This window comes from Callorhinus ursinus, unplaced genomic scaffold, assembly GCF_003265705.2.
Source record: "Callorhinus ursinus isolate GAN/ISIS: 27379988/994484 unplaced genomic scaffold, GSC_fseal_2.0 scaffold20, whole genome shotgun sequence".
Taxonomy (NCBI): domain Eukaryota; kingdom Metazoa; phylum Chordata; class Mammalia; order Carnivora; family Otariidae; genus Callorhinus; species Callorhinus ursinus.
The window spans coordinates 3407040-3428534 of record NW_027397082.1 but is presented as its reverse complement, the minus strand read 5'-3'; the positions used below and the strand labels follow the sequence as shown (position 1 = coordinate 3428534).

The 21495-nt window shown below is 39.0% G+C and overlaps 1 long non-coding RNA gene across 1 annotated transcript in view; it reads right to left on the bottom strand.

Moving 5' to 3' along the window:
- Window positions 1–21495, bottom strand: part of LOC141374622 (uncharacterized) — a 214310-nt gene that overhangs the window by 67299 nt on the left and 125516 nt on the right. The window contains exon 4 of the long non-coding RNA XR_012381643.1: window positions 11992–12080. This is a non-coding gene — a long non-coding RNA (uncharacterized lncRNA). The remainder of the gene's footprint in view (window positions 1–11991; window positions 12081–21495) is intronic.

Sequence of the window (21495 nt, the reverse complement as noted above, 5' to 3'; positions counted from 1 at the left end):
TTCCTTTTGGAATAGTATTTTTTTAAACCTGAATTAAGATGATCTCCATGGGATCCAGCAGGTAGGATGGCAAGTGGCTACCTTGGACGGAGGCTACCACTTCTTTCTATGGCAATCCTGACTGGTTCTGGCCTAGAAATACACATTTCCGTGAATGAGTCTATTGACGCACATGAATTTGCATGTTGGAACTTACAAGCCCAACAGAATTAAGTTAAAAAGTACAACCTTTGACAAATACATTCAAGGCAAGTCTTTAATGTCCCTGCAGGGGGGTGTGACAGTAGCCTGCTTCGTGGAACATTGGTTTTCTTTCGACAACCTCTCCACCTGGGAGAGTTCCCAAGAGACCACATAGGAGGGCAGAAAGGGATAAAAAAAACTCTCTCTCAAAAACAGGGGCTATAATTTTTTTATGAGACACTTTTAGTCCTACAATTTCTCGAATTCAGAGGTTGTGTCTATGAAACAAGAATTCTCCAAGATTCAGCAAGTTTTTCCTCTATAAAATGACCAAAAGAGGCACTTTGTTATTAAAAGTTTGGCTAGCTCCAGAATTTAAAAAAAAGTAAATAGCAATGGTTTAAGAATATTAAACTATTCTACATTAAGAGTGATCGTATATGTCAAATATGGATTACTAATTTTTTAAAAGAACTTTAGTCAACCTAAAGACATCAAATTCTAAAACTATCCAGAATAAAAGTCACCTAAATTCAGGAATTTGTGAATGCTGTGTCCATCAGTTAACATCCCATAATCCTATAGTTGTAGAAAATGTATGAGATTAAGCTGAACATGTGTTGAATTTATTAGGATACACCTGGGGAAGTCGGCCTTTTAAACAAATCTGAGATTTGGGCTTATTATTATCAACTCTTTCTTTCCAATAAAAGTGGAGCACAGAATGTGAAAAAAATCAAATGAAAGTCCTGGGAATGTAACAGTGTGGAGGTGATGAGCACAGGTCACCTCCAGAGCAGAGGCTCCCAAATATGATGCCCATCAGGAAGCCAGAGGCCATGTTGAAACACAGAGTGTGGACTCCACCCTTAGGTATTCTGATTTAGTAGGTTTTCGGTGGGATCCAAGAATTTGGTTTTCTAACAAATTCCCAGGTGATGTTGCTGTTGCTGGTCTGGGGACCACCTTTTGAGAGCTACTGCTCTAGAGTCAAGTGAAGGGTTTGCTTGCTTGCTTGCTTGCTTGTTTCTCAGTTAACTCGATCAGGTTAATGTAAACTCAAATAATTCTGTCCCTCAAAATCCACTTTATTCCTTCAGAAATACAGGTTGGCCAGCCTGATCAGATTAACAGATTTTTATTTTGTTTTATACCACCTTGATATGGAATCATAAAAATTTTACCCTACGACCATATAGGGCATTCGAGTATTTCAACAAATACATGCTGTGTTTAAGCCAGATAGACTTGGATTCATATATAGCTTTGTGCTTTCCAGCTATGTAACTCTAGGCAAGTCATTTAGTGGCTCTAAGCCTCAATCCCCAGATTTATGAAATGGGGCTAATAATATAAACCCCAATTGATTGTTGTGAGGGTTTTAAATGTAAACCCCTTACTTAATGCACATAGCATAGTTGGAACATAATATTATCTACTTGTTTCAAAAGATTCAATTCAGTAAAATTCTACCAACTATGGGAAACTGAAGATAACTCACAGAACTATAGTTTTCTCAGAAAAAGCCATGGAGTTTGCTATAAAGGTTAAACTCCTCAGTATAAAATATTACAATATTCCTAAAGTATTGATTAATTAAAATATGAAGGTTGACTTAATTTTCTGATTAACAGAAGTTTTTTGAAACTTTCTCTTGCTTCTACCCTGGCTGAAATTCCCTTTAACTCCCCCGCCTTATAAAGTAATGTAATATCTCCAAATAATCTTTTATGGTTGTGTTTAGGTCCATACACTGCTACAGAATCATCATTGACATCAACTTGTCATTGTAGTCAAAGAAGGCAATGGAAAGTATATTGAGTGAGTTGCGAGTCTAGAATATGATGTGGATCTTAAATATGTATATATATAATTCCTATTTTAATTAAACTTCTTATGGTACCTTCCTCACCACAAAAAAAAATATCTAGAGCACAGGAAAAAATTCTAGTAAATAAGCTATTTAATTAGGGAGGGCTTTGTAAACTGATAATGTAGTGATATTTCACAGGGCATCGGGGAGTACAAAAGGTACAGTTCAACTGACATATATGGGTTGCTCGAGCAATGAATGGTTATGCTGATCATGGAGGAAGAGGTGTTTTGATACCTCTTCCTCCAAATTCATTGACTTAATGTGCTTCAAAGACTAATACTCTTTGAGGTACCTCTTTATGCTGAAGCTTAAATTCCATTGATCTCTTCATAGTTGGGGTTATTTGGTCACCATTACGTATGATCCAAGTGTCAAGGCAAGAAGCCATCTGCACTGTGGAGACTGCCAATGAAGAAGGCCTGCCTTTAAAAAGTCTTTCTCAACAGTGGTTCCACTGACCTTTGGGGCCAGATAATTCTTTTTTGGCAAGGACTATTCCTGTGTACTGAAGGGTGTTTAGCACCTCCCTGGTTTCTACCTACAAGATGCCAGTAACAACTTCCTCCCTAAGTTAAACAAATCAAAAATGTCTCCAGAAATTGCCAAATGTTCCCAGAGGGGCAAAATTGGCCTCCCCTCCCACCAGTTGAGAACCCCAGCCTTAAAGGCCAGTCCTGAGTTTGAATAACAATGGGACATTTCTTCCTGCTGTTCCCTCTGTTGTTAATTGGTGTGGAAATGACCCCGGACTCCTCTGGGAGTCTGGCCCTTTCTCTCTTCCTACTAATTCTTTTGATTAGTCAAGCAAAGCAGAGAAATTTCTTCATCCCAACAGTCTTATGGAGTAAGTATGTCAGATACAAACATTCATAGTAGAGTTTTTAAAGCTAGTCACTTAGGTGATAGATGATAAACAGATGGATGGATGGCTAGATAGACAGATAATTTTCAGGATTTTCTTTTTGACAACAAATTTCTGAGAAGGGTTTACATTTCTACCATGCATAGTCTAGGCAAACCTTACCTCCCTGGATGTTCAGAGAATGACTTTACCAGTTCCGTGAAGTCCTTCATTAACTAGAAGTCAACAAGAGAGACTTACTAAGCACTTAGATATGAAACATCTTCATAAAACACTTTTTATATTGAGAATAATGAAAAAATGAATTATGGGTTACACTATCAAAGTGACTCAAGGTATTAATTCTGATTATGAATTTTCATTGTCATTTGGTGGCATAAGAAATAGAGCTGGCAATGAATGCTCTTTTTTTAAATGTGTGAGTGTATATTGTAAAGCAAAATTCCTGATTGGACATTTTTTTATGATTGTTTTCCACCAAGTATTATTCAAAAAATATGAAGAAATACACATTCATGCCTGAAGGTATTATGTAGTACGTCAAAGACGTGTGAGAGGGACTGCTACCCTTGGAGGGCTTACTCACAATCTATTTGAGCAGATTAACAGACACTGATACCCACGAAGGAATGAGAAAACTACTATGAAACAGACTAGTGTGAGCTCAGTGTGTGATAGAGGACAAGGGATTTGGAGAAGGGAGCTCCTCGAAGGCCAGAGTCCTCAGGAAAGGTTTCACGAGGGGCATTGCCCCTGGACCCATGTGGGTGGCTGTACGGGGGCGGCTGCTCACTGTGGAGAAGCCGGGACTTAGCAGTGGGGAGTGGCAAAGGGCAGCTGGACCCAGAGTTCGGCGCATTTATGACCACAACCAAAGGGGTGTTTGTATGTAGCCAACTACTATAGAACTGTAAAGGTATTAAAATATGCTATGTTCTTGGGGAGCCTGGATGGCTCAGTCATTAAGTGTTTGCCTTCGGCTCAGGTGATGATCCCGGGGTCCTGGGATCGAGCCCCGCATCCGGCTCCGTGCTCAGTGGGAAGCCTGCTTCTCCCTCTCTCACTCCCCCTGCTTGTGATCCCTCTCTCGCTATCTCTCTCTCTCTCTCTCTCTGTCAAATAAATAAACAAAATACTTAAATATATATATATGCGCTATGTTCTGGTTAACTGTCATTTTCCTTATCATAGTAAAATCGGAAAGGACTCTATGAACAGAAATAGTGACATAAACCAGAAGTAACCAGAAGTTTGAGTTATTCATGTCAATAATACATTGCTATAAGGTAAGTCAGACATGCTGAAGGAACCATGAGCATTCTCATCCCTTGGGTAGGTTATGGATCGTGTCTCTTCAGTTTGGTGGTAAGATCTGGATTCACTCATTAGTCACCAAATATCAAATGAGTGTCTACCACTCACCGGGTGTACTCCTGCTATTCCAAGAGCTGGGGATACAGAGGCAAACCCAACAGATAAGGCCTCTCTTCTCATGGACCTTGCTTTTCTCGTGCAGGCAGACTGATAATCAAGCAGCAAACAATCAGAAGGTGATTCTAGAGAGTAATGCAGCCAGTGGAGAAAATTAAATGGAACAACGTGCTCGAGCAAAAGCCCACGGACTGGCCTGCGACCAAACCCAGCCCCCTGTCTGTTTTTATTAGCACTGTGAGCTAAAGTGGTTTTTACATTGGGACCCCAACCAAGTGAAATGCTATCCTCCCAAAAAAGAATGCTATTCTTCTCATTAGTACACCTACATTACAAGATATTATACTCAATTGTTTTATTCTATTTTGAATTTCATCAATAAAAAATGGTGCAAATTTGTTCTCCTTCCTGCCATTCAAGTACGTTTGTCGCATCATCAGTTTTGCCTCTTGGCTTCCTATGCATCTCTTTAAATAAAAAGTTCAGCCTTAAAAAAAAAAAAAGAGATCCTAGCATTCGTTACAACATAGATGAATGCGGAAGACATTATGCTAAATGAAATAAGGCAGACACCAAACAAAGGCTGCATGATTTCATATACATGAGGCATCTGAAATAGTCAAACTCACAGAAGCAGAACATAGAGTGGTGGTTGCCTCGGGCTGGGGGGAGGGGGAAATAGGTAGTTGTTGCTCAACAGGTATAAAGTTTTATCTGTGCAAAATGAGTAAGTTCTAGAGATCTGTTGTACAAAATAGTGTGTATGTGTGTGTGTATAGCAATATGATATTGTGCACTTTAAAATATGATAGTTCTCGTGTTAAGTGTCCTCACAAAATACACGCACAAAAGAACACAAGGACATTCTGGAGGTGAAATACGTTCCATACCTTGATTGTGGTGATGGTTTCACAGGGATATGCATGTGTCTCAACTCATCAAAAAGTATACATTACACATTTGAAGCTTTTGTCTATTAATTATATCACAATGAAGCTTAAAAAAGCAGTTTGCCCACCCGCGAGTTACAGAACAACAGTGGCGGTGGGGAAGAAGGACAAGCTTGGGGTGGGGGTTCAAGCAGTGAGGGGAGCCTCTGCCAGGCATTGACACTGGAGCTGAGACCTGAATGACTACTCCTGCCACCAGCCCTGTGACCTAGGCATCTCCCCTTCCTTGCTTACAAAACTTCTGGGGTGAGCTAGACCATCTTTCTTCCCTAACTCCCGGCAGCGCTGTTTCTCCATTGACCAACATGGTGCACGCCCCTCCGCTGTTGGCCTTCCATCGCCCACCTCCACCCACTTTGGGAGTATGGAGAAGAAAGCAGTCCCAGCAGAAGAGACATTTTCAGTTCTCCCTCTTTGCACCCGTCATACCATTTGGCAAAACTCACAAAAAAGCCCCATAAGTCTGAGTTCTACAATTAACCTGCAATACCTTGACAAGACATTCAGGAAGTGGGTGGAAAGTTTCTCAGAGCACAAGGCAAATGCCTTACAATCTTCAAAACACTACTGAAAAACAGCCCACACTTGCTCTGAATTATTGTGGTCTTTCAAAGTCTATACAAAGTAATATGCAAGGAGACAAAGCTATTTTACCAGGCAGACAGATATTCCAAATTACTGGTTCTTAACAAGCATGGTAATACATCAGTCAAAAGCAATAAATTTAAACTTAATGAAATCTCAATTTGCCTACAGTGCATTTCACTTTGACATTTTCTATATTGCTACGGTGCTTTGATAAAGTTTTTTAAAATGCAAAGAAAGTGTCTGTAAGGCTAAAGACCAGACTTGGTGCCATTGTGGCCAAGCCAACATGATAGTACTTAAGTTCCATCACTCCATGCCCCCTGGCAGGCAAAGCCCCGGTGCTAACACAGGTTCAGTTTTCATTATCATTGTATGATTATGCATTTTACTGCATTTAACTGATAATACAACTACCAGCTCACCTTAAAAGAATTAGCTTGGAGGTTTCATTGCTTCCCAAATGGAATTCATTTGACAAACAAATGACAATTAGCCTGGTCTCCCTGTTCTGTCAGGATGCTTTTTGATTGAACCTAGACCAATTTACAATTTTTAAATGAGTTTAGACATTTACATTTAAAATGTCTAGAGGAAATTAGCCCTGGGACATCCAACAGCCAAAATGCTTTTTGAAGTTGATTATTATTTGATCTAGTACCCTCTACCTGTACATTTTGTTCCAACTTCAAAGTTTGGGAATGTAAATGCCACCTCACCTCAAAGCACAGGGAGAAACTTAAAAGCGGTTTTGCTCATTATGTTATGCAAAGGAGCCCATATTTTAATATTCGTTTAATATGGTTAGTTAGCTTTAATGACACCAGTGTGACAGTGTCATAGTTTTGGAATCTGAAAGACTGATCGAAGTTTCTGGCTGCTGCTTCTATTTTTCCTCACAGAAAGGAAGCGTGCCCTTTCAAGGACAGACCGGCTCCTGGGCACGTCCATTCGGGTAAAGACTAAACTAAACGTGATAACTTCTAGATGAAGAGTTCACCTGTCCTGGTGAAGAAAGCAACAAATCAGGATATCAGGGACCCCAGAGACACTCGATTATCGTGTTTCAGTTCTGCGTGTTTTGTGAGGGCATGCCCTTGCCACCACAGCTGCTGAGGAAACTGCTGGAAGTTCCATTATGAATATGCCATGCTGATAACCCAGCCATGGAAACTGGCACTGCCCTGAAGCTAAGCCCACTAATTTCTGGTTGAGAGCATATTCTATTTATTTATTGTTGTTAATATTGCCACATTGTTGCCAAAATGACAAAATGACAGCCCTTGACCCACTCCACATTGTTGAATGGCAAAAATAAACTATGATGAGGGGAAAGGCCACAAATACGTATTACAGTATCATCATCGGGTTCTGGCTATTGCCTTCAGAGGCCTGAAAGTCAGTATTATCCACAACACATTCAAAGAGACTCTCTGGAGAAAAGGCCATGTGACCCGGCACCGAGGAGTTGGCCAGTCTATATCTGTGTGGAATCATCACGGCTTCCCCCACGTCCTCCTCGGGAGTTCCCCAGAACAGTCTGAATCTCTAGTTTTGTCTCAGGCTATAGGACGCACACCACATGTTTTCAAAATAACTTTGAATTCAAACGAACTCCCAAATGATAACACTGTATACTCCCCGCACAGAATTGATGGTTTTGAAACCTGTTTTCTGTGGAAATATTAGATCTGAATTAAGTGGCCCAGCCTCTCAGGAGACTTGCCAACACGGTCAGGAGGCAAGAACGTCAGGGAAGAGTGAACTAGCCCAGGCGGCCAACGTACAAAATGGCGGCAGAGGGCACTAAACACGCTCTCCTGACTCTGGATCCCCTGGTCTGACCACCACATATGGTGAAAGTGGGGACAAACAGAAAACAAAATAGGTCATTTATTTTTCATGTAGAATGGCTTGAGTGAGCTGCAGAAAAGATGAAACTTCCTCCAGGTCCCTGTACTGCTAAACTCGGATTTCCTGTCAGCTCCCCTCCCCCGCCCACCCTCAATTTCCTTCATGAGAACAGAGTCAGAGTGTCCTTGGAGTAAACTCTGTTTTCATTCCAAATTTAACAAACCAGCAACACATTTTTCTCCCATGCACGAGGTCGGGACCAGGCTAGAGACGAGCCAAGTCCCTCTCTCAAAGGTTTTTCATTTTCCATTTCTTCCTGTGCACATAGGAATGTTTATTCCTGTACCAAGGGCCTGGCAACAAGCGCCTCACACCGGCAGCCTCCCCAGGCTGTGGCCCGGAGGGCACCCCGCTGCCCACAGTCCAGGAAGCACAATCGGAAACCTGGAGACTTTTGTTACCTCGTGCGCCCTCTGCTGGCCGGACCGCCGCCTGCGTGCACGGGAGCCTGGAAACCCCGGGGAAGGTTTTGCTTTTAGGGTAGGTGGGGTTCTCACTAAACCACCGTGAAGCATTTTGGTGTGTTAAGAAATAAAACAGTCTTTTCTGCAGCTTCTGGGAAATGCACTTTTCTCTGTCTAGTTGTCCTGCTGCATTTTTTAAAATGTCCTGCCTCCCGTTTTTTAAGCATAGCTACATGTTTTTTAAACACGGAGATCATTTGTCAGAGTGAAAACCCTGAAGAATCCTAACATCTCTCTCCGATGCTCAAGTGCTATACGAGCCCTTGCCCCGGTACCAATGAACTCACAACGAGGGGGAAAATGATACCAAGACGGGGCCATTCCCATAACATGCTCACAGCTTCAAACAGCAGAATGCCTCGGGGGTTAAGACCCTAGGAGAGACTGCAAAGCTTCCTCTGATACTTAATAACTTTGTGACATTGGCAAGTTAAATAACCTCTTCAAGTGTCCATTTCCTCCTCTGTAATACGAAGTTATGATAATATTTTTGCCTCCTAAGGTGTTGTAAGGAGGTAATGCATATAAATAACTTAGACTAGTCCTTGGCACCTAGAAGGCACTACATCAGTGTTGGATGGTATCATATGCCTGGCACAACACAAGACTTCTGAGTTAAATGCCCATAACTCGAATAGACAGGAGTAGAGATTTTCCAGATCTTTGTTTTAACGATATTTTTTTTTACAATTACTCAGAGAGGACGAGTGTTACAGTTTCTAAATTGAAAGACAAGAAATAGAGCTTCCAGTGAAACCTTTCTTAGAAAGTGTCTTCTCTGCCAACAAAATATTGAAGTATGCAACTCACAATACTCTTTATGTTATAATTCTTGAGAAAACAAAAAGGGGAGCTTCTCAGGAAATACTGATCTTTGCAGGACTTTGTAAAGGAAGGTTAAAAGTTGAAATGACTTTAATGTATTAAGCACATGTTAAGGAATAGACTATATCCATCCATTCAGTTCTTTTTACTAATACTTATTGGGTGCCTACTGTGTCCCTACAGGCCCTGGGCTAAGTAGAGAAGATGTAGATGTAAATAAGACAGACACGGACCCTTCAGTACAGAGTTTACAGACGAATGAAAAATACAGACCATAAACAAGTAATGAAATATGAAGAATGGCCTAAAAGGAGAAAGACCAGGAGCCACAGAACACAAAACCTCCTCTTGGAGGTTTCACTTTCTAATTTTATAAGAGATTCCTTTGCATGGAGAGATCTCTATGCTAGAAAATGTCATCATATTTCTCAAAAGCAATAGAAGAGCGATGAAGTCCTCATTGTCCAGGGTGGGGGAGCTTTTATATTTAGGAAAACTAACAATTTGCCCCCACAAAAAAAAAATAATAATAACATGAGATTTGCAAAACCAATTCAGGAACACACCAGAGCAAAACACTGCACCCTTATGCTCAAGGTTTCATCTATATGAAGTAGAATTGCATTTTCCATGCTCGATAAAACCACATGCCACTGCAGTGTGGAATATTCTTGAAGGGTCCTCAGAATTAAAGTGGGCTGGTAGGCTCATGCAGGTGCTAACTCAAACACTCTTAAGGATTGCTGAAGAGTAACTAGGGATATTGCAGATCTGCCAGCAGATACGTTTTCTCTGCTAAGAAATGGAGCGTCTGTAGGTATAAGATACAGATATGTACAATGTATACTATATAAGTGAATCCCCTCTCTTATCAAATTTTCCAAACAACTGAAGTGATATAAGAAGGAAATAATTGCCTATGGTTCATCGGGCCAAGAAAAATCATAGCTGTATGAAACCTCAAGTTAAATTATATTAGAATATACTCTATATTGGATTGTGGGTTTTTTTCTGTATTTAATGAGTTTCCATGGAAGAAAACAACTTGCAGTTAACATTCTTGTGTCACAAAACAAGCCTACGGTGGCCAATTTTTCATCAGTCTGTGTGAAACCCCTATATTTAGTAAGCCACCTTCTGCTCTTACTGATTTTTCTCACTTCCTTCTTCTCCTTCCTTAATAACTAATCATTTTCAGGTCAAAGCTACAAACACACAGTCAAGTAGGGATGAGATACATAGGAGAATATTACTGCTCAAGCATCTAAATCATTGGATTAAATGATGTAGAAGTAACATCCTGCTTATATATAGAAAGAGAGAGAATCTCAAACAGGTCAATGAAACACTGCTTGGCCTGATTGTTGGTGTGCAGAGAAAGAAGGGGAAAGTTGATTCAAACTCAAAGAAAATGTATTTCAGAGACGTTTTCTTCCAGAAAAATTTCACAGAACCCAGAAGACCCCTGGAGTTAGGCAGAACTATTACCCTGCTAAAACTGACTGGGAACCTAGGATATATGGGTCACTTGATGGCTTTAATTTAATGTAATTTAGTGAGGAGAAAAATGTAAGTTCTTATCAGGTTAGCACATCACCCATTTTGGTAAGTGTTTGTGTTAAATGTCCCCAGAAAATGTTTTAATTAGAACCAAAAGGAAATACTTATTTTTCTATAAAAGTTGTTATATATACATACATAGCAGACACACACATACACATCCCTAGACACACATGCATGCACACTCACGTACATTTATCCTATAGAAAGCCAACTGCCCATGTACCAAATGGATCCAGAGAAAATGGCTCAAGGCTATTGCCTTTGATGTCAACGTAATAAAATAAGCAAACTTCTCTTAACACAAAAATCTCCCTTTCGTCACCTTTCAAAGCCACAATCTGAAAAATTTTAAGAGCCTAAAATCTCACAATTAACATGTGCTCATTACTAGTGAAACTTGACATTTGCAGTAAAATATTAAACATCTTTTGAGTATATATTAATTTTTTGATTGTATCGAATACTCTCTAATGATTCACTGCAGTTAGTTTGCTGATTGGTGCCCTTCCCTGGAAACAAGTAGGTTTCTTCATCCACATGCATAAATTACACCTGGTGATGTCGTAGTCGAGATTAGCGGAGCTAAGGTTTAGCAAAACGAATTCTTAAGCATAGATAAAAAGCCATTCCATTCACTTGGGAAAGACTCACAATGAAAGTAGCCATTCATGGACCTGAAGCAGACATCAGCCACCTCCTTCTCAGTGTGGCTGCAGGCCCCCACTCTCAAGATGGAGTGTAAGTGAGACCTGGGATCTCTCATTTGACAAATGCTTTTTTCATGTGAAAATCCATGAACTCCATTTCCTCCTAGACTAAGTTGTTTCAGATCATTGTCTCCTCCGTAGTACAGGAAGAGAAGCTAATCTGTAAACAATGAGACTTCACTCTGGATGCCAAAATCTGCAATTATATTGTACAGAGGGGCTTCATGAATAATTCCTGGGGTATGATCTGACATTAATCTGGAGAGTTAATACAGAGATGGGTCAGTGCTGGCAGAAAGCTGACTGATTTCTTTATAACAGGGCACTTTCAAAGTGAGGATACAGCCTTTTCTCTAAGTTAGATTCTCTAACCAAACTGAGCACTAAGCTAGCACCTTTATGTCTTATGCTTCTTCCTGAGTTGGATGTCTAGCTATTGGCAACAGGGTACCATCTTAGAAAGAAGGCACTTCGGTTAGGCGAGACAGTGCCAAGATTTTAGGTATTGCTCACATATTGGTTTGTTTTAAATGCCCTTATTGTAAGAAAATCACCTAATGTACCATAACTGTATAACTATATTTGTCACTGTTTCTGTCCAGGGCATAAATCAAGGCACCAGTTCACTCACTTATGGAAGTAGTGCAGGGAACATAACTTCAGAAAATCTCCTTTGGGGGTTCTTGATGGAGTGATTTTGATACCGCTTCTTGAAGTAACCTGGAATTATGACAGATAAATGGTCTTTTAGTTAAAATGTTCAACTTATTCAAGTACTGTTCTTTTTGTCTTAAGATTTTATTTATGAGAGAGAGAGAGAGAAAGCACGAACAGGGTGAGGGGCAGAGGGAGAAGCAGGCTTCCGGCTGAGCAGGGAGCCCGATGCGGGGCTTGATCTGAGGACCCGGGGATCATGATCTGAGCCAAAGGCAGACGCTTCACTGACTGAACCACCCAGGCGCCCCTGTGAGAAATTCTTAAGAATAAACAACCAACCAACCACCAACCAACCAAATGACAACAGCAGCATGTTTTCTGTTCTGAGGATCTTCCTGCCAAGTTAGAGAAATATGAATAGAAACAGATAATCATGTCAGGGAGAGGAGAAGTGAGTGGGATTGACTGCTAGAGGAGGTATCTTGCAGAGGGTTGAGTTTGGGTTGAGCTCTGAAGGATGGTAAGGTTTGGGATGGGTGCCGAAGACTGGAGACATGTTTTTAACAAGAGTCATAACCAAACAGAAGTGTGGACATGACACCACTTTTTAAATTTTAAATATTTTAAATACTTAACAGCAGGTGTGATGTTTAAACTATTTAACAAGAGGTACGGCACAGGTACCAACGCATCAGAGTTGACCCCACCTGCCATTAACAACCCGCACGACTGTAATAGTGCGGAACAACAGAATATCAGTCTGGCTTGGGAATTTGGAGATTTTCTTATTCTTCTAGAACAAGATGGGCAGAACGATGGTGGCCTTTAGTCATCAGGATTGAAATTTGAGCAATTTTCTGAGAATAGTGGAAGAACCACTGGAAATACACAAACAGGGATTCGGCGACACCACCATTCCCAACATCATCGTTTCCAAAGTCAGTTACTCTCCACCTCAGTACCTCAGGGAGCTTTTACTCAGGGCCAGGCCCTCCGAGTTCATGTTTGACCTGCCTTACCTCATTCAACTCTCGTAACAGCTCCGTGAAGTGGATCCTATTATTATCTCCTCCTTACAAGGAACAAACTGAAGCTTAAAAATCTCCAGTAAACTGTTCAAGGTCATATAATTACTAACCACTGTACCATATGCCTACACACACACACCACACACCCATACTGATTAAAATGGTTTTCTTAACAAAATTAAATAACACTTTAATAAAGAAAAATGACCCATAATTTCAGCATAATACTACTCTTATAATTTCTTCTTGCTTTTGGGGGGAGCTGCTGTCCTCATTTTATTATAGCTATAACTACAGCTATTTACAATTTTATGAAATGCTTTTTAAATTTAGTGTTATCAGGTAAAACTTGTCTCTGTTGTTGTGTAATATTTACCATAATTTGTAATGGTTGTTGTTTTAGTTCCTTTTTATTTCCCTTTGCGGGCTTCGTGTGTGTGTGTGTGTGTGTGTATGCGCGCACGCATGCTATTTTAAATGATGCTTTAGTAAACATGTTTCTCCATATATCATATTTGTTTTCTAATTTTTCCTCTGAATTAATTCACAAGAGTGGTTGTACTGTGTCAAAGAGTACAAGTATTTTGTAGGTGCTGAATTGTATTACCAAATTGGTTTCCATTTTTGTCACTAGCTAATTTAAATGTTTTTAAAACAAATGATGTGTATTTATCATACTTAAATTGTCAGAGCAAGGCTTTGGTCCATATAGTTATTGAAATCTTAATATTACTCTTACAGGACACCTGGGTGGCTCAGTCAGGTAAGTGGCTGCCTTTGGTTGGGGTCATGATCCCAGGGTTCTTGGATCGAGCCCCGCATCGGGGAGCCTGCTTCTCCCTCTCCTGCGCCCCCTGCTTGTGCTCTCGCTCTCTGTCAAAAGAAATAAATAAAATCTTTAATATATACTCTTACAAAGCTGATTGAGATCTTTACATACTATACGTAGTACTACAGTTTGTCATTTTTGACATAAATACATTTTATAACAGGCTGCTTTATTTTTAGTTTCTGTATTTTCACCTAGAGGCATTTTGAAATTTTTTTTGCAATCTATTATTTTGTATTTTCTTTAGTTGCTTCAAATTTTAGAAAGTTCTCCTCCTTTCAGGGGTGCCTGGGTGGCTCAGTCGGTTGTGCATCCGCCTTCGGCTCAGGCCATGATCTCAGGGTCCTAGAATCAAGTCCCACATCGGGCTCCCTGCTCAGTGGGGAGTCTGGTTCCCCCTCTGCCTCTGATCCTCCCCCCTGCTTATGCTCTCTCTCCCTCTCACTCTCTCTCAAATAAATAAATAAAATCTTAAAAAAAAAAAGGTTCTCATCCTTCCAAATATCTGAGATTCTATTTTATTTTTAGCTAATTTTCATTGATTTTTCAGGTTAATTTTTTTTCCATATGGAGATGAGTTTTGGTCTATAGGAAGGAAGGAATAAGAAAAGCAATTCTCCTCCCTCTCAATATTTATTAAATAATTCATTTCCTTTTTGCTTATGATGCTTTATTACATACTAAATTTTTCTATTTAATTTATGGGCTTCTATCCTGTTCCACTGAGCTTTTTGTTAGTATTCCAGTCTTATCTTTTGTATTGCTGTTATTTTATAGTATGATTTCATATTTGATAGGACTGGCTTCTTCTTTTAAATGACATTTTTGACAGCCATACCCATTTATTTTTCAAAATCAAGTTGTGAATTATTTTTGTTTTCTTTTTCTAAAATAACCTAGAATTCCAAGTGAGATCGCTTTAGCCTATGTGTGACCTTAGGACAAATTAACCCTATTGTATATCTCATTAATATCACCTCTTCTAGGTCATTTATTCATGTTTTATATTTCGCATTAAAGATTTCTTTATGTAAGGCATTCATACCTTTTATTATGTTATTAGGTTTTTATATTTTTTAATGCTATTGTCGATAAGATCCTGTGTAACTTTGGATTACTTTTTTTGCTGGTACAAAAGAATGCAACTTATTTTGAATGTTTAATTTGTAATTAGCTAAATATATAGAGAGTGTATATATAGTATATATACATTTATATATTTTATATGTATATATCCCATCTTATGTCCATATAATATATACTGTAAATATATATTTATATATTTTATATATATATATATAGCTATTGCTAGGAATAAAGATTGTGGATTAACTATTATAAAACCTAAGCCTCAGCCATCATCTTAATGGACATTTCTCAATTTTAACTTGTGTATAGCCAAAAGTTTCCCATAGTAAATTATCTTATTGTGGTATCTGATTTGGAAAATATTTTGAAAAATATAAAGAGGATTAGTTTTTAAGTAGCTAGTGTGGATATTAAGCTTCTCCTCCTTTAAAAATTAGGCTAGAAGTGTAATGGTCTAGACTTTAGGACCTAGATCATTTATTTACTTGTACATTAAAGTCAATTCAATATTATTTCTTGAGATTGCTATCATTTAGAGTGAGTACTAGTGACCCAGAAAACCATGGCTAAAGCAACATAGTCCCACAGATTCATAGCGCTCAAGGCCAGGCTTCTCCAAGCTGAGAGTCCCTGATGGAAAAGCTTTCGGCTTCACCCTACAAGGGAATATGACTCCATCTGCATGCTCCAAAATGGTCACCGGAGCACCAACCATCACGACCATATTCCAAGCTACTATAGGAAGGAAGAAAGGGGAAAGAATGGTATACCATGTCTAATTTAATTAGGCCACAACTGGCCACAACTTAGGTGCATGATCATATCTAGTTGCTATAGTGGAGCCTGAAAGATGTAATCTTTTTACTCAGCAGCGATGTGTCCAGCTAAAAATGGGGAGAGGAGGGGATATGACTCTAGCAGGTAACTGTCTCTGCCACAGAATCTCATCGCTGACCAAATGAAATTCTTTGGCGCAAAGTGAGCAGCCTTCCCTCCCCTCACGTTGTCTTCACCAGCTTATCAGTAGTTATCAGATGTCAGTCCTACTGTCCACAGAGCTTTTTTTATTTGTTGAGAGTAGTTAACCAACACTGCAGACTCTCTGACCCTAGGTACCTCTTAGATCTTATTATTTTGAGCTCAATCCTGGACAATGTCTATCAATACTTGTCATTTATATTTTAAATTGTTTCTCTTAATCATATTAACAAAATACTCTATCGGGATGCCTAGGTGGCTCAGTCAGTTAAGCGTCTGCCTTTGGATCAGGTCATGATCCCAGGGTCCTGGGATTGAGTCCCACATCAGGCTCCTTGCTCACCAGGGAGCCTGCTTCTCCCTCTGCCTGCTGCTCCCCCTACTTGTGCTCTCTCTCTCTCTGACAAATAAATAAAATCTTTAAAAAAAAAAAAAAGAAAGAAAGAAAATACTCTATCCAATTGATTTTTTTTAGCTTGATGATAAATTTTGTCAAATTCCTTTTTTTTTTGGCTATATTTAAAAAGAATGATATGGGTCTTTTTCTTATTTAGCCTACAGGTGTGAAATATTTCATTACTAATTTCTCAGTAATTATATTCTTAGTTCTTAGTTTGGACTTTCTTTGCATTCCAGGAATAAACTTATGGAGTGCAGACTGTTATTTGTTTAAAGTAATGCTGAATTATTCATACTGCTCTTTATTTCAGAATTTCACATCTGTAACTTTTCTGTTATCTTTATCCTGTTTGGTCTGACAGATATATTGAAATTAAATTATATTCGTCATGTAGATTAAATTAGGTAATTTACCATATTTTTCTGTGTTCAAAACTGGTTTTATATAACAAGAATTTTCTGGGTGCCTTGGTGGCTCAGTCACTTAAGCATCAGACTCTTAATTTTGGCTCAGCTTATGATCTCAAGGTGACGAGATCGAGCCCCACATTGGGCTCTGTGCTGAGTGCGGATTCTGCTTAAGATTCTCTCTCTCCCTCTCTCTCTGTCCCATCCCCCCATCTCATGCCTGTACTCTCTCTTTCTCTAAAATATGTGTGTGTGTGTGTGTGTGTGTGTGTGTGTGTGTAACAAGAATTTTCTATTGCTTAATCTATTGGTTCTCTTTGCCTTCTGGTGTTGGTGGGAGAGGAGTAATATCATTTGATAGTTTTTCAATCTCTTCTTCATGTATTGCTCAGTTCAAGACTTCCTCTGCTCATTTTCGGCATTTGAGTTTTTATTTTTATATTTTTTAAGGAATTTATTTATTTGCAAGAGAGAGAGAGAGCACATGAGCTGGAAGAAGAGGGAGAGGAAAAGAGAATCTGAAGCAGACTCCATGCTGAGCTCAGAGCCGGACTCAGGGCTGGATCTCACAACCGTGAGATCATGCCCTGCGCTGAAACCACCAGTCAGCCGCTGAACTGACTGAGCCACCCAGGCACCCTGGCATTTGAGTTTTTAGAACGTTATTCATCTCAAAAGCATTCAGAACTGTCCACACCCAAGCTCACATCTCTATTGTAATATCACCCTTATTTTTATTGTTATATTTGCCTCATTTATAAGTTTATTTCTGGGTTTTTCTTTCCAGTTCCATGTTCTAGAGGTTTTCCTAATATATTCATCTTTTGAAAGAATCAGCTCTTGAATTTATCAATTATTCCATTTTGTCTTCATAATCTATTCATACCTGCCTGTGTCTTTATTATTTCCTTCTACTTACATGTTTGGGTTTATTGTTTTCTCTCTTTCCTAAGATCTTAAAAGTAGATGCTATGTCTATCTTTTTTTAGAATAAGAACATGTAAAGGAAAAAAGTCTAAATTCTGCTGTTAGAACTTGTACCTGTTTATTTCTATATAGATTTTTAAACTCTAATTTTCTTACTTGCTCTGAAGATTGTATAATTCATATATACCTATTTAATGAGATATTGAGTAGTTTGTTGGAGTCCATTTCATATAGTTTTAATGAATTGTACTTTGGGGGTTTAAAGTTTGTGGAGATTTTCCTTGTGAAATTATTTTGTGATCAGTTTTTAAGTATTCTGAGGATGTATAAACAGGAATGCATTAATTGCACTATCATTTCTCTTTTCAACCTTCTCAATGTCTTTATTTTGTCCACTTGATTTCATATTTAGGAAGAGAATATGAAGCCTAAATCTTCCCTGGTGGTATTCTGTGCTTTCTGTTTATAATTTTAGATCTTTTTCTTAAAAATATTTTATATTTTTAGAATTCTTGTGCCTTTATTAGTCTGTCTTTTGTCATTATACAATGGCCTTTTTTTTAAGTTTTATTTATTTTATTTATTTAAGTAACCTCTACACCCAGCATTGTGCTCAAACTCATGACCCTGAGATCTAGAATCCCATGCTCTTCCGATTGGAAGAGATGCGGCACTCAGCCAGGTGCCCCATACAATGGACGATCTTGTGTCAATTCACACTTTCTTATATGGTATCCTATTTACTCTTATTAATCATTTACACCTCCTTCCTTTCCCTTCTGTTTCAATAACACTCTCCCCATGCTTTTCTTAACTACATTTTATACATATATATAAAAATATATACACATATTGTATACAATATATACATATACACATATATATACTATATACATATTCCTTTCAAGTGTGTCTCCTCTATTGAATTATGTATGTGATTTTGATGTTCTTTTTTTTGTTTTTTTAGTAGGTTCCACATCCAGTGTGGAGCCCAACGCGGGGCCTGAACTCACAACCTGAGATCAAGACCTGAGCTGAGACCAAGACTCAGAGGCTTAACCGACTGAGCCACCCAGGCGCCTGATATTTTGATCTTTCTTTTAATGAGAGCAATTTTAAGCACTTATATTTATTGTTTTAAATAATTGGCTAATCCATCAATTAATCCGGTCATATGGAAAAGGTTCACTTGAAGGCCTACTATGTGCAGACAGTATCTAAATGCCCAGGACAGTCATAATTGCACAAGAGTATAATAACCACTACACTTGATCTGTCTTTTGTTTTATCATTTGGTTCTTATAAAAATGATAAACCATGGGCAGGTCATTGGGCTTAAAATCAAGAATGTCATCAAATCTCATAGCCTCAATGAGTCTCAGTTTCCTATCTGTAAAATGAGGATATCAACAACACCTATCACAGGACAAGGCCCTGCTCTAAGTTGTGGATATCTAGGTATATTAGGGTTACACTATACTTGGAGATTTCTCTTTGCCTCTTTGGCCTGTAGGCTGACACCTTGTGGATGAGTACAGTTTTTACTGTAAAACACTTGATAATCACTCTTAATGCTATATTTCACTATATGTGCCATAAATACCTTTAGACTACTTTTTAGGACAGGCAAAAACTGTTATCACTCTGGGATTCCCTCTTTTCCCTTCATCCATTCATTGTAACCTAAAATTCTGAAACATCTCTATTTTTTCCCTTCAATTTTTTTCATGCCTTTTTTAAGTAAACTCTACGCCCAATGTGGAGCTCAAATTCATGACCCCAAGATTAAAAGTCTTGTGCTCTACTGACTGCACTAGCCCGGCACCCCACTCTTTCAGTTTTTTTTATTGGAAATTATTTTAGTCTAATAGTAGCTCTGATTAGTTAGATCTGTCAGCAACAACACTTCCTCAATATTTATTACTTATTGGTCATTGCATCTTTCAATATTCTTTGATGAAAAAATGGTACCTGGCTTCTAAATGTTCTAAAGTAACTATTCTGAAAATATCTTTTGGTTTCAATTCATTCTATATATGCACTCTGGTCACTTGCATCTACTCCTAGGACATAATCACCTTCTTCATACCAAGGCCACTAAAATCTGTATCTCCAGCCCAAACTTACAGATCCTGCCCCCTGCCTTCAGGTATGGCCCCCAAAGTTCCCCCAAACCTGCTCCTTCCTCTGAATTCCCCAGTCCACTTGCTCCAGCAGAAACATCAAGGTCATCTTCAATTTCACCCTCTCCCATTCCTTGTTTGCCTCTCACCCACATTGTAAATATCTCTCAAATACATTGACTTCTGTCTACACCCGTTGCCACCCCGAACACTGCCTTCATTTCTTATCTGAACAACTACAACAATGTCCTTACTCATCACTCCCCACCAAACTTTATTCATCTTTGATTCATTCCCGCCCCGCTTCATCCAGAGGAGTTTTGAAAATGCAAAATTGTTGCATTATTCTCTTGGCTGAAACATTTCAGTAGTTCCCCAGTGCCTTTAGGGTAAAGTCATAAGGTCCTTAACACGGTTTGTCTATCTACCATGTGCACCAGCAGCCTCTCCCCACCATCCCTTTCCACACACCTACACCATCTCTTTGGATGGTTCCTTCTCATCCTGCAGACCTCTGGGGAGCTGCCCTCACTGCTCACACAGAAACCTTCCATGTTTCCTTACAGCTCTGTAAGTATCGAGAGACAGAGAGAGAGAGAAAGAGAGAAACAGAGACAGACAGAGAGGGAATTTTTTTGTTGTTGTTCATCAAATAAGTGAACTACTGACTCAGTTGTCTTTATGAATGAAAAGCATTCTTTAGTCTCATATTTTCTCCTTGAAATGTTGTTTCATTGTTTCTGGCTTTGGTCATTGAAGGGGGAAGGGATAAAAAGCCTCTCCAATCTGTTCTCTCTGGTGGGTAACCTTAGTTTTTGACTTGGAAACTAACAATGTCCTTTTCATGAGGCTGTGTTTTGGTGTTAGTCTCTGTCTCTCTTACATCAGCTCCACAAGCCTTCTCAACTTCCAACCTCCTGTGCATACATATCGTGTCTTCTTCAAGAATTTACTACTCACCTGTTGGATCTATTCTTTGTCCTTCAGTTTGGTCAAATTTTTTTTTACTATATATTCAGCTTATATGATTCAAGTTCCTCTTCAATTTTACTGATCTAGTTTTAGTATTTTCATTCTGCATTTTGCTACTGCCAATGATGAGCGGGGGCTGCGTTGCTAATCTTTTAGTTATTTTTTTTCTTTCTTCTTCTTTCCCCCTCCTTCCTTCTCTGCCTCTTCCTCTCTCTCTCACCACATCAGGCCACACAGGCTTCATGGCAATGCATCCTCTATTATCTCTTTAAATATAAATTCCAGCCATTATCAGAAATATGTTGGGTCTTTTGATCAAAATTCATTTGAGGTTGTAGTATCTTTTTCACATTTCAAACCTTTTTCAAAGCTACATTTAATCCTGTCTATTCATGCATTCTTAAATTCCGCCCACCAAACTTTGTTGAAACTCCCGAACGTGACTTATGATTCAGGAAATGTTGAAGATTTGTTGATGGAATTTAAATGGAGGAGATTCCTGTTGTTCCTGTCTGATCACCATTCCAAATGTGGCCCCTCTGAAGGAGATGTGTTCAAGGGATTGGTTAGGAGTCAATACATAGGATGGATGAGAAGTGACTAGAGGTAACAGAGGAGGCTTTGTAGCAAACCATGTCTGTAGCAATCTAAGACCCTAGATTATGATAACAGCGGAAGGGGAAACAAACAAACAAAAAAGCTGGCCATGAGGTACGTTCTAACTG